General features: G+C 47.1%; 1 protein-coding gene across 3 annotated transcripts in view; it reads right to left on the reverse strand.

The window, feature by feature from the left end:
- The window catches only part of FBXO34 (F-box protein 34), a 65,837-nt gene that overhangs the window by 31,407 nt on the left and 18,397 nt on the right, over nt 1-16,033 (reverse strand). For 2 of the 3 annotated variants that reach the window (XM_026654303.1, XM_026654300.1), the window contains exon 2: nt 9,485-9,563. The gene's annotated coding sequence lies outside the window, so the exon portion shown is untranslated. Of the gene's footprint in view, nt 1-8,528; nt 8,836-9,484; nt 9,564-16,033 lie in introns of those variants that run through there. The other variant, XM_029912111.1, reaches the window with a different exon arrangement.

The following is a 16,033-nucleotide window of genomic DNA, read 5'->3' on the forward strand; positions in this document are numbered from 1 at the left end:
CCTTCAAGTCGAGGGCGGCATACCAGTCCCCCAGATCCAAGGAAGGGATAATGGAGGCCAAAGAGACCATATGGAACTTCAGTTTCTTCATTAACTTGTGAGGTCTTGCAGGTCTAGGATAGGCCTGAGGCCTCCTTTGGCTTTCGGTATTCGGAAACACCAAGAATAGAACTCCTTGCCCTTCAGCTCCTGAGGAACCTCTTCCACTGCCCCCAGCAATAGGAGCGAGTGCACCTCCTGCGCGAGGAGTTGCTCATGAGAAGGGTCCCTAAAGAGGGACAGGGAATAGGGGTGGAAGGGAGGGAGGGAAGAGAACTGGAGGGAGTATCCCGTTTCTACCGTGCAGAGTACCCATTGATCCAATGTAATTCGGGCCCACGCAGGGTAGAAATGGGACAGTCGGCACGAGAAGGTAAGGGGGAATGGATCCAGTGTCCGGACTGGTGTGTCTGCCCTGGGGCTCACCTTCAAAAATTCTGCTTCTGGCCTGCAGACTATTTCGCCTGCCCAGAGCCCTGGGCTGACGAAGGGGGACACCTCTTCCTGCTGTTCCTATTTTGCCTCCGAGAAAAGTCCTGCATGTTTTGAGGGTGGTAAAAACGAGGCGTAGGTTGTAGCTTAAAATGGCTATGTTGCGTGGCTGGAGTGTGCAAACCAAGGGACTTGAGGGTGGCCCTCGAGTCCTTGAGGCTATAAAGCCGTGAGTCCGTCTTTTCTGAAAAGAGGATCGAGCCCTCAAAGAGGTGGTCCTGGATAGGGATGTAAAACATTAACCGATTAGCATCAGTCTTATCGGCAAGGTATTCTGGTTAACGTTTAAACTCCGCTGCTGGCCCCGCGCCCGGGGCTCTGAGCGGGGCCGGCAGAGAGCGGAGTCCCTGGGGCTGGCAGCCGGGACCCCAGGCCGGCAGCGGAGCCTAACGGTTAAACGTGGATGGCTGAATCAGCCACAGAGGGCTTCCTGCAGCAAAGTCCAGGCAATGAGCTTACCCTCCTCTACCAAGGAGAGGTTTGCCCTGGAGTCTGGTGGCAACAGCTCCGTAAATTTTGCTACCGCTCCACAGGAGTTGTAGCTGTACCTACTGAAGACAGCCTGGTGATTAAAAATTCAGAGCTGGAGCCCCCTGGTGGAATAAATGTTCCTCCCGGAGAGGTCCAGCTTTTTAGCCTCCCAGTTTTTCAGGGAGGATCCCTAGTAACCTTGGCGCCCCTGCTCATTAGCCGCCGCCATCAATGGGGAGTACGGCAGGGGATGAGTGTATAGGTGCTCGACCCCCTTAGAGGGAACTAAGTATTTTCGTTCATTCCTCTTCACCGTTGGTGGTAAGGAGGCGGGGGTCTGTCACAAGGTCTTGGTGGTGTCCTGTATTGTTTTAATGAGTGGCAAGGTAATACGGGAGGGAACAGAGGGGGCGAGAAGTCCACCATGGGGTCTGATGTTTCGATGACTTGCTCGGCCTGAATCCCCAGGTTCTGCACCAACCTCATCATCAGCTGCTGGAGCACCCTGCTGTCCTGCAAGGCAGGGACCGTCGACATTCCTGCCACCGCCTCATCAGGCGAGGACGAGGTCCTAACTGTTCCCTGCCCTCGGCACTGAGGGGATCTCGCAGCACCCAGTCTTCCGGTGCGGTCGGTGCTGGCACAGCAAACGTTTGATCCTGTCCCACATGAAGTACTGAAGGCACATATAATACTGAGGCCACTGACGCCACCATATGATACTGAGGCCACTGACGCCAACCTGGAGTAGGACCTGTTACTCTGGTCCTGACCCTGGTGGAACGTCCAGGGGGTCCAGAACGGCCACTGGGCAGGAGCCTGCCATTGACCAAGCCAGGGCCCCGGAAGAAGCTGCTGCTGTCCACGTCTGTCGGTCCTGGATCTCCTGCTTCTCCTGGATCTATAGGATTCTGCTTCCAACTCTGAGGTCTTGCTATAAGAGAACCAACCGCACACCAGTGCCCGAGAGAGGTGGCTGTAATTTAGGGACCAGTGCAGCTCCCCTATCCGCCCACTGGTGGATGGTACCGGCGACCGGTGCCAAGGAGATGACGACCAGCGTGGTACCATCGCCATCTTGCCTCTGGATGGCACCGAGGGTCTCACGGGTGCCGCTGAAACTGAGCTTGGTGTCCTGTCTCGCCTCGGAGAGGAAGGCAGCGCCGTGAAGGCAATGAGGTCCTTGGCAGCCTCGAACGTCTCCAGCGTGGAAGGCAACTGTAGATCACGGGCCTTCCCAGATAGGGGAGTGCTGGGGGCCCGGACTCAACTGGTCCCATGCAGGGGCAGGAGTTGACATGACCCTCGGAGAGCAGCCTCCATCAGAAGGATCTTGAGGTGCTGATCCCTCTCCTTTTGAGTCCTCGGACAAAATTCCCTGCAGATCTTGCAGCATTCTTCCAGGTGGCTTTCCCCCAAACACTTCAAGCAGAAAGTGTGGGAGTCACTTGTTGGCACAGACTTGCCACACGCTGCGCAGGGTTTAAACCCCAGGGACTGAGGCATGCCCCGGAAAAGGAGGGAGGGTACCCCAAAATGAAACTTTTCTAAACTATACTATACTAACTACTACTATAACCTAACTAACTATTTACAGGAAAACAGTTCAAGACTGCTAGAGAAATTATGCTTGCAAAGCAAGAGATAACGAGCGTTCCTGCTAACCGTCACAGGCGGTAAGAAGGAACTGAGGTGGCGGCGGGTCGGCAGGGCCCTGTATTCATCAGCGCCATGGAGGCACGACTCCAGGGGGCACCTGGACGGACCCAACGGGTGCTGCTAGGGGAAAAACCTTCCGGCTGCCGTGCACACGGCATGCGCCCACCTAATTAGAACTGACATGAGCAATCACTCAAAAAATAACTAGAATGCCCCAGACTCTCAATCATACGTTGCTGGTGCAGCTTTACAGTCAGAGCACACGTACGAGAATTTAATGGATTCCCAGTCAGACAGATTGCACACTGAAGGCAGTCAAAACCCACTCGTTAAGGGTTCAAAACTCCACAGTGGTGGGGGGGGACTCAGTACCTCACATGCTCAGGCCCTGTGATTGCCATGTGGCACCACATTCTCTAAGTACCATTAGACACAGACCGAGGATGCCTACATACAAACTTCATATGATCAGCTTATGAAGTCAGAGCACATGCATGAAAAAGAGAACAGGTTAGTGAGGTGTCAAAGCAGAAAACACGGGGCTTGATTCTTCCAGTAGTGTTATCACACGGATGGAATCCCCAACTTCACTAAGCATATCATGGCAACCCCACCAGTGCAAAGCTACTTGCCACAGCCACCCCAGACAGAGGTGCTGTCCACATAGACAAGGACTAGGCAGCGTAATATTTATTCAAAAGCAGTGATATATGCCCACAAGCTTAAATTCATCTTAAAGATGTTACATGTTGGATAAAAACAGAGGCATATGATAACCTCCGTTAAAAGCCATACCTTATTAAATTACCAGTCAGATTCTCTATAAGCCTTTCAATGGAGAAAACATGCTGGGTGTCCTTTGCAAACAAGTTCAACTGTGTATAAGCCTTTTTGGGGAGCAAGTCAACAGCATAACAACAGCAAAGACCAAAGTTCGGTACAGTATCTGCGTACATTACTGGCTCAGATTTTACAACAGCCCTTTGAAACAGTCAATTTCAAGACCTACAAACTTCATGGCTCTTTAAAAAAACAAAAAAACAAAAAGCAGGGCCACAAAAACCTAGAGCTAGCAACCACAAGATTATGACTAGCAACTACTTAGATGATTAAACTTCTAACTGTTCCAAGCACTAGCAACTACCATACAAACAGCATGAATTGCAATTTCATTAATTCTTTGGAAAGAAAAAAAAAATAAAGGCTGAAAAAATAATATCCAAGTTTCAATAAAAGATGTTTTCTAGTTTGCACTGGAATTTTGATCATAGATGAATGAAGAGGAATCTCACTCAATGTCCCTCCCTTCATACTTTAATCTAAAAAATTTGCAGCATATATCAAAAACCCTGCAGTGGACTATTTGTTAATCCCACTCTGCCCCACAATACCCACTCTCACTCGCTCCTGCATTGTTTGTTGCATTTTTATCCTGCTCCCACCTGCAGAAACCTTAGATCCTGCAAGAGAGACAGATTCCCCCATGCTACTAAAAAAAAAAAGTTTGTTAATATTTTTTTACACACACACACACACACACACACACACACACACACACACACACAGAATTCAGACAATTTTTACCACTAAAACAATTTAACGAATCTTGCTTAAACCATGTAAAAAAAACCAAAACTTGAACTCTGGTTATAATAGACATCAAATTTGCTTCTATCCCTCACCTAAATTTAACTATTAAAACCTTTATTTAAAAAACAAAAAACTTGCTTTACATTGCTGAAATTCTATTCATGACAAACTGACGAGAGATTTAGTGTTTTTCCACAAATTATCGCAGTTTGGGTTCTTTACCCACCCGCAACAAAGAACATTTTATCCACTCCCGCTATTATCCTGCAGGACCCATGGGATCCCAGTCCCACCTAAGGTTTTAGTGTACTATAAAAGTCTACCCATTTGCTATGGGCTCTGTTGATGCAAACTACTAATTTAAAGAGATACCAGCTTTTCTAAAAAGCGGATCTGTCTGAAAATGTTGTCCCTACTGTTATTCCAAGTAACCTCTAGAAGGACTAATTGAAAGATTAAATAAAAAGATGTCAAATGTAAGCAAACTGAGAAAACAGAACTCTGTGTATAGTCAATTTCCCTGTAGGGTCAGTCAATATAGTCTATGTAGGGGGAGAAACCCACAGAACAGAGGAGATCAAAAGAATTTTTAAGAAGAGGAAAAGTGAACGAAAACAAACCACAAACAAACCGACAATGGGATTCAGAAGCAGATAAAGTACCTGAAACGACTTCTAATAGGCTTGTTTAAATGGACCTGATTTAAGTCGGTAGGGGCAATGGGATCAGATGTTTAGGTCTCTCTGTACATGAATGCTCTGTAAGAGATTTACTGCATGATGTGAGAACATAATACTACAGACATAATAAAAAGGAAACTTCAGAGTGCTTGCTTCTAATGTTGGGATTTGGGCAACAAATCACAACTAAATCCCTCTTCTGAAAGCCAACTGAATTTTACTAGCATGAAAGAACATTGCTAGAGCAATAGTCAAGTTGTATCAACTTAATCTCTCAACATTTAACATGTCTCATTAGTGTTCTACAAGCTTGCAGGAAAAAATTTCAAACATCTCCCTCAAGAAAAAAAAACGGGGTTTTTTTAAGTCTTAATTTTTCAATTCTGAGCTATTCCTGCACGAGTTCATAGCTCTGATAACTGTACCACTGACTAACCTCCAACTGGGAATAACTGTTTTTATCATCACTACTATAAACAGCCCCTCCTAACTCACACCGATAGGAATCTGGAAACTCAGCGTAGCTGCATCCCACCCTACAGCCTCTCAAAACACTACAGAGAAATGAAACTATGTGCTGGAGCAGGAGGAATCCCTGGGCCGAAACACTGCTCATGCAATTCCTGGGGAAGTATAACCACGTCCTAAGTAGACAGGCCAACGCATAATGGCAGTAACAAATTATTTGGTTTTAAAGGTAGGGAGAGGGGGAAATATTTTAAAGCCACACTGTTGGGTCAGGTTAGGCCCAAAATTTATGGTATGTAAAAAAACTTTTGGTCAAGGTATACCAGTGAAAAAAAATGTATTTTGAAATTTCTTTGCATACAATTTACTTTTAGAGAAATATTATTCACCTGAAGACTACACCACCCTACCATTGCAGCATTCAGACAGAGTACGAGAACCTAGAAGTGAAATTGACTGTTCCATCAAGTGGCAGGATGAAAAAAGTAAACAAATGGCAAAAAGTGAACTGGCTTTACAGAAAGATTTCAGTTTTAATAATTTCAAGGCAGCTACCAGATGCCAAAGAGAATATTGTATAGCACAGGAACAGGAGAAGAATTCCCCAAAGTATAAGTATTCATACGTTTATTAGGGATTACTAGATTATTAAGAACGACCACAAGTCATTTTTTTTTTTAAACACGAGTTTCAACAATTTGAAACCCCATGGCCTTTATTCGTGGAGATGTAGATCACTGACCTATTGTTACACATTGTAAATCTGTCACACTTCCATCTGATGGGGTCTTTATTCAATAAACACCCTGTGAACCATCCTTCCTCTTCACTTCTGCCTTTTTCACACCTTTTCTTTTCCCACTGTCAGGTCTTTCCTTCTTTTAAGGAAGTGGCATCCCCTGCTCTTTGCATTGATTGTGTAATTTTACACAGACCTCAAAAACAAGAGACAAATATTTATTTCCAACCTATTTTACATAGTTCTTCATACAAACAATCCAAGAGACATTTCTTAAGCACTTACAGAACATGCATTTTTGCCAAAGTACAAAGTCATCATGTAATACACCTTCAATTAGAAAAATACCCACAGGCCAAAGCAACTACTCCAAACACTCAGGGGACCAGATAGCAGCTTTCCAGGATCCCTTCACTTAAAAGCCGGGTGTCCCTACATTTGTCTGGGGCATAGAGCTCTTTCAACAGGCTCCACTGCAAGACTGGACTTCTGTACATATTAAGTTCCCCCAGATCCCCCAACTTTTTTTTTTTTTTTTTAAAACACATTTCTGGGTTCCTCTAACTTTCCTCCCTTAAAGGATCATATCACAATGACCTCACCTGGATGAAGGCTGACAGGACTCTTCATAGCCCATGAATGTTACGCTTGGATTGGTCATTGCAGAGCAATGTGAAGCCCCAGGTCTCGTGATACTTTCTGTCCCCTGAAGCTGGAGACTAGGTACTCAGTCCACGTCTCCCAATTGAGCCAATAATTCTCCTTGCTTATTACTATTCTACGGCTTCCTGCTCTTGGAGGTGATTGTGCTGCAATAAGAAGTCTCTGCTCCTTTTTCTAAACTCAAAGTGATCAGCTTGAAAAAATTTTCCCTGTTAAATACTGTACAATGAAACATTTAAAAACAACTGGTACTTCCGAAGGTTGCCTACAGTAGCTCTAATGTAACTATATTAAGCAGAAACTATTCACAGAGTGCCTGCAAAGGACTTCAGCACTAGGGAACACTGGTGGGCTGAACAAGTGTGCCCCAGTCATTTTTTGGAGCTCTTCAATATGAACAACGCTCAGTCATCTGTATCAGATCCTGTACCAATATGACACACTGGGCCATCCATTCAGGAGCTCAGAATGGAATGACACTACTCAAGACTATATTAGTCACACACGTAAGCATTTTTTTCCTGGAGGCGCACAGGCTGCTAACTGCAAGTGCAAATGCTTTACTTAAATCAGCAAGTCCATTTGGTAAAAACCTGTTCAAGGCATGCAAATAAAAGCACAACACTTCATTGTGCAATTAAGAGCTGTTAGGTCTCCCATCCTCAGATTTGAGGAGCCAAAGAGTCCACATTCAGGAGATAGTGACCTAGAGCAATGGTTCTCAACCAGGGGTACACATACCCCTGGGGATATGCAGAGTTCTTCCAGCAGGTACATCAACTCATCTAGATATTTGTCTAGTTTTACAACAAGCTACATAAAAAGCACTAGCGAAGTCAGTACAAACTAAAATTTTATACGACTTGTTTCTACTGTTCTATATACTATGCACTGAAATGTAAGTACAATCTTTATATTCCAGTGGATTTACTTTATAATTATATGGTAAAAATGAGAAAGTACGCAATTTTTCAGTAATAGTGTGCTGTGACACACTTGTATTTTTATGGCTGATTTTGTAAGCAAGCAGTTTTTAAGTGAGGTGAAACTTGGGAGAACGCAAGAGAAATCAGACTCCTGAAAGGGGTACAGTAGTCTGGAAAGATTAAGAGCCACTGACTTAGAGCACCTCAATGAACTATGTAAATACTTTAGTCCACCATCACTCTATTAATTAAACTAAACCCTAGATCACTGTTATTAAGAGCTCACACAAAAGGCAAGAGCGTTAAAAGTTTGCTGTACGTAACGGGTGGGAAAAGCACCATTATCTGTCTTGCCCCAGCACTGCACCCTTTTATTTGTAGTTATTACTGCAAGCTGCTTTTTTTCAGACAATGGATGTGCTATTGTAGGTACCTTTATGCCGTGCCAAAGCACATATACAGAGCAATTCAGAACAATCAGCCTTGCTTTCATGGGAGCAAAGGTTGCAGCCAAATGAAATGGGTGGAGACCACATTAAACAATCTTGGAATCTGCTAATAGGATATAGGAAAATGTGACCATAATGCAGATGTAGCGCTCCCTTTCACTTTCAAATGTTACGGGTGAAATAAAAGCTTCAGAAAACAAATTAAATTATTTGAATATATTAACTAAGCAGAAATTTGCTCACTATGTACACGAGATACAAAGAGTCCTAAAATGGCACACTAAAAGGTCTTAAACTAAAAAGTAAGTTTCTCAGCCGAGAACGAACACTCAGATTAAAAGATACAGGATACCTGTGAAATGTCAGCATATCGATTCTAAGAACGTCCATCCATCCATGCAGAACATTCCCGTCTCTAAGATGTGACCAGATTCATATTTGCCTTTTAAAAAGGGAGATTTTCAAAATGAAACACCTTGCTTCCCCTTGCTTGCTTTTCAGGTGTCTGTTAGTCAGCTTTCTCCTTCACAAACCAGGTTCTGCCTCTGCATGATCATGCATTGAAGTCATGTCCTTGAGTCTGTGACATCAGTCTGTTGCCATGGTAATGATGAGGGCTGTCCAAAATTCAGCATTATGGCATCACTGCAGGATCAAGCAGCAGAGAAAGCTAGCATCTGAAAGTTAACAAGTGTGGCAGGAACAATTACTAAAAGGCCTTTCATTTAAATTTTAGCAATATGTTATCCCCAAGAGATAGCTGCATTCTAAAAAGTATTTTTTAAAAGCCTTCTGTTACACAGATGTCCAGGAGTTCACTGACCTGGGAACACCACCAAGGCTGACAGCAAGTACCAGCTCAAGATGTGGTCTTACTGAGACTACTATAGGGGACTCGGTGCGCCCATACAAACAGAAAGGAGAATGTGTCCGCTAGGGCAGCCAGAGTGATGAGTGACGGCTTGGAACAGCACATATATCTTTGGGTACATGACGCTGCACAGGTCACTTGTGTTCCCACACAAACCCAGACCTATCCTGCTGCTGTGGTTTATCTACAAGGGAGGGCTCGCTTTGCCTTCTGGCCTGTTATTGTGGAATAACACATTTTTGGCCTCAGAGTTCCAGGGGGTCATGAGATAAGGTCATTGTTGTGGAAAAGGTGATGCTCCACATGGCAGGCCCTCCAAACATCACAAGGGGTCTTGAGTTGGATGCCAAGAGTTTGCAGAGAGGAAATCAGAGAGCAATGATCTGTGCACCTGTAAACAATTCCCATAGTAAGTTGTGTGACAATTAAAAAAGTACCTTAAAGTTGTCACTCCGTGTAGGCTTAGACATTACAGTTCTCTAGGGTTTCTTGCACACTTGCCCGGGAATGACATTTCTGAAGAGCAAAAGAAAGAGGGAGGTTAGAACCACAGACAATTAATATGTAACGAACACACTCTTTAAACTAAAAAGAGCCACCAGAAACATCAACAAATGCACAGCGGAGAACACACTGACCAGGAAACAGATCTGGAGGGTTCCATTGTGAAGGGACCATATGAATCATAGAATCATAGGACTGGAAAGGACCTTGAGAGGTATTATCTAGACCATCCCCGACAGGTGTTTGTCCAACCTGCTCTTAAAAATCTCCAATGATGGAGATTCCACAACCTCCCTAGGCAATTTATTCCAGTGCGTAATCACCCTGGCAGTTAGGACGTTTTTCCTAACGTCCAACCTAAACCGCCCTTGCTGCAATTTAAACCCATTGCTTCTTGTCCTATCCTCAGTGGTTAAGAACAACAATTTTTCTCCCTCCTCCTGGAAACAACCTTTTATGTACTTGAAAACTGTTATGTCCCCTCTCAGTCTTCTCTTTTCCAGACTAAACAAACCCAATTTTATTCAATCTTCCCTCATAGGTCATGTTTTTAGACCTTTAATCATTTTTGTTGCTCTTCTCTGGACTTTCTACAATTTGTCCATATCTTTCCTGAAATGTGGCACCCAGAACTGGACACAATATTCCAGTTGAGGCCTAATCAGCGTGGAGTAGAGCAGAAGAATTACTTCTCATATCTTGCTTACAACACTCCTGCTAATACATCCCAGAATAATACTTGCTTTTTTTGCAACAGCGTTACACTGCTGACTCATATTTAGCGTGTGGTCCACTATGACGCCCAGGTCCCTTTCTGCAGCACTCCTTCCTAGGCAGTCATTTCCCATTTTGTAGATGTGCAACTGATTGCTCCTTCCTAAGTGGAGTACTTCGCATTTGTCCTGATTGAATTTCATCCTATTTACTTCAGACCACTTCTCCAGTTTGTCCAGATCATTTTGAATTTTAATCCTATCCTCCAAAGCACTTGCAACCCCTCCTACCTTGGTATCGTCCACAAATGAATGACAGTCAAGGTCAGCTCAAAGGAGAGGAAAGAGTTGTGACTTTACTGAAATGTGATCTAAACCCACTGGCAAGGCATTGTGGCAACTGTCCAGCCTCAGGCTAGAGGTGGAGCCACACCCTAGCTGACTGAAAATGGCTATATTACCGTTGTCGTAAATTTAACACTTTTCAAAGATACCCACAAAGGCACAACAGGAGGAATTCTCCCTGCAGCTACAATCCACATTCACTGCTCCATAAGAGCCTCACAGCCAGCCAGAGGAGAATTTCCCCAGCACAGATGGTGTGTTGGACAGCCACAGGCGTCAACTTTCTCCGGCGCTGTTGCGTGCCTGCGCTCCTCCCGTCCCGCCTCTTTCCCCGCCCCTGACCCTGCCCCCATTCCAACCCCATCCCCAAAGTCCCCGCCCTAACTCCGCCCCCTCCCTGCCCCTATTGGATCCCTTCCCCAAATCCCCGCCCCGGCCCCACCTCTTCCCCCAGCACGCCGCATTCCCCCTCTTCCCCCCTCCCTCCCTGCCCCACGAATCAGCTGTTTCGCAGCGCAAGCACTGGGAGGGAGGGGGAAGAAGCAGGACACGGCGGCGTGCTCACGGAGGCAAGCTGGAGCGGGGGGGCGGGGCGGGGAGCTGCCGGTGGGTGCTGAGCACCCACCAATTTTTTTCCGTGGGTGCTCCAGCCTGGAGGACCCACGGAGTCGGCGCCTATGCCACAGGCTGCCTTGTGCATGCCCCTTGCAAGTACCAGCATAGGGGCTGGGGCACAGCTCTCAGCACGCTGCTACAGCCACTCTGGGCATCACAGACAGTTCCCTAAATTACACCACAGACAGTTTTGGTCACTAGGACTCTAGGCTGATTAAAAGTGCAAAGGGGGATTAAAAGCCACCTCTGCTTTTCCCTCCTTCTGGCTGCACCGGTGCACGCTGCATCTCCAGGAAGAGTGGCACAACGCCTTGCTCCCTTAAAACACCCAGGACTGCTACAACGATGGTTGTTCATTGCTCATGGACAACTGTATGCCTTCGTTGAGGGCTGCCAAACACCTGGCTCAAGAGGGCCAAGTTACCACAGTGAAAGGGTGGCTACCCTGCCACCAGGGCAAGTTCCATTGGTCAGCCAGGAACTTGGGGAACAGTGTCATCGTTGCTTCCAAAACAAGTGTTGCAGCTACAGGGAAAGCGCAAGAGGTGCAGGCACCTAGGGGCATCCATGGGTCAGTCTGCGGATGGGATGAATGTCTCCGGGGAAGACTGCAGAGCTTCCATTTTTAAAGATGCCCATCATTTTCCTTGCCTGTTCCTCTGTTTGCACCAAACATATGCCCTTCTTGGGACCATGCACTGGCTTCCAAACACTTCTCTACCACAATCAGACTCTTCATACTCACCGCGAAGGCCCTGTACTGTGCTGCTCCTGCCTTTATAGCATCTATGGCCACCCAGCCTCAAACCCCGGCTTACCTCTTAGGCCTGGTCTACACTAGGACTTTAATTCGGATTTAGCTGCCTTAATCCGAATTAACCCTTCACCCGTCCACACTACAGAGCCAGTTAATTCGAATTAAAGGGCCCTTTAAATCGATTTCTGTACTCCACCTCGACGAACGGAGTAGAGCCTAAATCGATTTTGTTAATTCGAATTAGGGTTAGTGTGGACGCACACAACCGAATTACTGTGTTTAAGTTAATGGGGTAGTGTGGCCGCACACCACCGAATTAATGTGGTTTAAAACCGAATTAAGGTGCTTAGTGTGGCCGCGCACAATCGAATTTATACAACCTGTTTCCCAAATTCGAATTATCTAAATTCGGATTAATCCTGTAGTGTAGACATACCCTTACACTGTGGACGTTTCAGCTCACCTTTTCGCTCCCATGCTTTCTTCCACCCCCATCACCTACTGCTCCCAGCCCTTGAACATCCTTACAACCCCGGGAGCCGCTCAGTGCCAACTGGCAGAGGGCACACTATACCATCACTCACATCAGGCCTGACACATTCCTTGCCCCCAAGCCACCGTCGTCATAATCTGTATCTAAAAGATGTTGTGCAAAGTATCGTAAGCAAACTGGTGACATGCTGGTCCCGAAATTCATTGTGTGATGTATGGAGAGAAACATATAATTGCCTGCTGGAAATATGTTCTCAAAATGCATTTGGCATAAAGTCCAGCCTTCCCCAGACAAAAGGAATGTGTATTTACCTGTCTGAGCAGCTTGATCACAGAGGCCAAGGAAAAGTACATTGACCTATAAGATGAACAAAGCCAGGGAGCTAGCAAGCAGGGGAGATGACCTCTTAATCACAACAGGGGATGGAGTCTGCACCCCCAGGAAGCCTTCTGGACTCTTGAAACAGAGACAGTGAACTTTGAAGTAATATAATGAAGGCAAAGAGCTTTTGAGTTACCCATCACCTAAGGGACAAAGGGGAGCAGCCGCCCTTGAGTTCATAAAATGTGGATCCTCTTGACCTGGGAGGCAACAGTAGCTGGAAACTGATTATAGGTGAGAAACCTGTTCAGACAAATATTGTAACTTGCTGAAATTAAGTTTTAATCACTAGAGAGCACGTTTTGTCTTGTTTTATTTGTACCATATCTGTCCCTTTCATCCTGGCCTATTAACACTTAGATCTCTGTTCTTTCTTAATAAACGTACTCTTGTTTTATTACACAGCACTGAGATGCTTTTGTATTAAACTGGAGAGTGAGTCCTCAACTAACCTAGCAGGCTGATGAGCACACGATCTCTTTGGAGGCAGAGAATGTAACTTCTGAGTGTCCAGTGAGAGGGACTGGACACTGCAGACACATATCTCTGGGGAACTCGGGAATTGGGGTTTCCTGGTTAGCACCTGCAAGTCAAGGTTTGGCCTCACAGAGTCCTGGAGAGTTTGCTGGCAAGGCAGACAGGCTGGTGTGTCAGGGAGCGGACATCCAGCTTAGCAGTAGCAAAGTTCTCACTTGCTGAGGCGGAGAGGGGTAACAGTGGCTCACAGTTCTAAGTGCCACAAGAGAAGCGTCACAATCCTCCCTGACTCACTCTCAACACTTCCTCTTCCAACACTGACCTTCTTTACTATAATCCTGGACCCGCCCCCAGTTTCTAAAAGAGGAACCAACAAGCAGCATCTCACGATCTCACCTCACCCTCTTCTAACCCCTCCACCCACTTCTTGTTTATCAGCATCCTCCCACGCTGTGTTATCAAATTTAAAACGTAAACCACAGGGCGGGGTCCCATAGTTTATTGCCATACACACCTATGGTGCTGTAATAAATAAATTCTCCAGCCTGTTCAAGCCTAAAGAATCTGAGCGTGGTTCAGCTCTGGTTTACACCAGCTTCTGAATAGCTGAACGGTTCAAGTGCCACTATTAACTAATTCACTGCCATTCGCTTTAGTGGAAACACCTAGTTTGAGCAAATATCTAGCATCACTGGACGTAGTGGCAAATATTAGGACAGCGAATTGTTGCTGAGGAGTGCTTGGGAAGAAAACAAAAGTCAGATCTCTCCACCTCTAAATGTAACATCACCTCCACCTAGGGTGACCAGATACCAAAGATGAAATATCGGGACGCCGGGGGGGAGGGGGGGGGCGGAGCAAAAAAAAGCCGCCAGAGTGCGCCCCCCACCCCGCCGCAACCCTGGGCCCCCGGCTCTGCAATCAGAGATGCAGCTGCTCCACTGCCCTAAAAGCCAGCCTCCCTCCCGGCACGGGCTTGTCCCGCCTCCGCACACAAAGGCTGGTGCAGGAGGCAAAGTCCCAGGGGGTGGGGCCGGGAAGGCCGCAGGAGCAGGGGGCAGCGAGAACCCACCCGGGGCCGAGAGAGCCCCGCAAAGGAGGCACAGACCCCCCCCCCTTCCCCACCCTGTAGCTGCCATAAGCTCCAGTGAACAAACTGGAGCGCTCCCCCCCTGGTGTGTGTGGGACTGCCGAGCCGCTTCCTTCTTCCCCCGCCGCCTCCGCTCCACTCACGGGCAGGAGGTTTCGGGTTACAGCGCCCACGCCCCGGACCCCCCACAGCCGCCGCGCCAAGAAAGAGGCGCGGACTCGGAGCAACTGCCCGACCCTCCTCCCTCCATCCCCCCTCCACACATCCCTCCTCCGCTGGCCTCCAGGCAACAGCTGCTGCACCGCACCACCTTCTTAATCTTCATGGCGGCCGCGCCACACACGCTGGTGTCCGGCCTCCCTCCAGCGCTTGTGCCGCCGCCATACAGCTGATCAGCGCGCAAGCGGCGTGCGTGGGGAAAAGGCGGGGCCAGGGCGGGGATTTGGGGAGCTATCCAATGGGGGAAGGAGGAGGCGGAGACGGGGTGGGGGGCGCGAGCCGGAGCGGAGGGCAAAAATTGCTTCTTTGTCCAGTGTCCCGACCAAACATCGGTCGGGACGCGGGACAAACAAGTAAATATCGGGACAGTCCCGATAAAATCGGGACGTCTGGTCACCCTACCTCCACCCATACCCAAAAGGATGAGAGAAACAAGAAATGCATCCTCTCCAGCACAAAGCCTCAATTGTCTCCCAATTTCCAAACCCAAACACACCTTCAAGAAAACCAACTGTCCAAGCCTTCAGCCTTTTCCGACAGCTGTTACAACAAGAGTCACCTGTTTTCCAGTACAGGAATCTGTAGCACAGTGAGAGCTGAAACTCTGGGGCAGCATTAAGTAAACTGAATTTAATATCAAAATGAATCCAAGGCCCTGCTGCATAATGCAGGCTGAATGAGCCCTACAGGACACAGGGCCTTGTTTATAACTAAACAAGGACTTGGGTTTGCTAATAATGGAGATGGATGGGGACGTGGGGGAAGAGGGTGGGGAGAGAGAAGCAAGAGTGATTTTTTTAAAAACATACCCCCCACACCATAAGACGCATAGAGAATTGCATCCAGGCCCCACAAGGAGAAGGTCATTTCATGTCTACATGGCACTACACCTCAATTGTGTGTCTTGGGTTCTTGGCCCTCCAGGTCAGCGTTATAAGTTTTGCCCCCTGAGAAGAGTAGGTACAGGATGCTTTGTCAAAGACACACTGAAGGCAATGACTGTAACAGGGCACTGGACCTTGGGGCACATAAGCATGCCCTAATGCATCCATTATGGCCCTCGGCCTTTTATATTGGAAGCTGCAGTTGCAGGTCCCATACTTGCACCTAGCATATGCTCTGCAGAAAGTCTCATATCGGGCTTGCTGCCTCTTACCCAGAGGGGCAGGCAGAGGAGACCCAAAGGACATTCTATGCAAGAAGTAGGAACTGGCAGGGGAGATGTGAAGCCCTGGAGACAAAAGCAGAAAAGACCCTGAGGGGTGGTGAAACTTTTTCAGGTTGTGCAGTTTTGGTCTGAAGCCCGAAGAAAAGAAATGGAGCTGTGCCACTGGTTGAAGCATAATTTCACCATCCCTGGCCAGCAGATCACCCCATCAGCTTACATGGGCA

The sequence above is a fragment of the Terrapene carolina genome, unplaced genomic scaffold (assembly GCF_002925995.2).
Source record: "Terrapene carolina triunguis isolate 2854851 unplaced genomic scaffold, T_m_triunguis-2.0 Scaffold189, whole genome shotgun sequence".
Lineage (NCBI taxonomy): Eukaryota > Metazoa > Chordata > Testudines > Emydidae > Terrapene > Terrapene triunguis.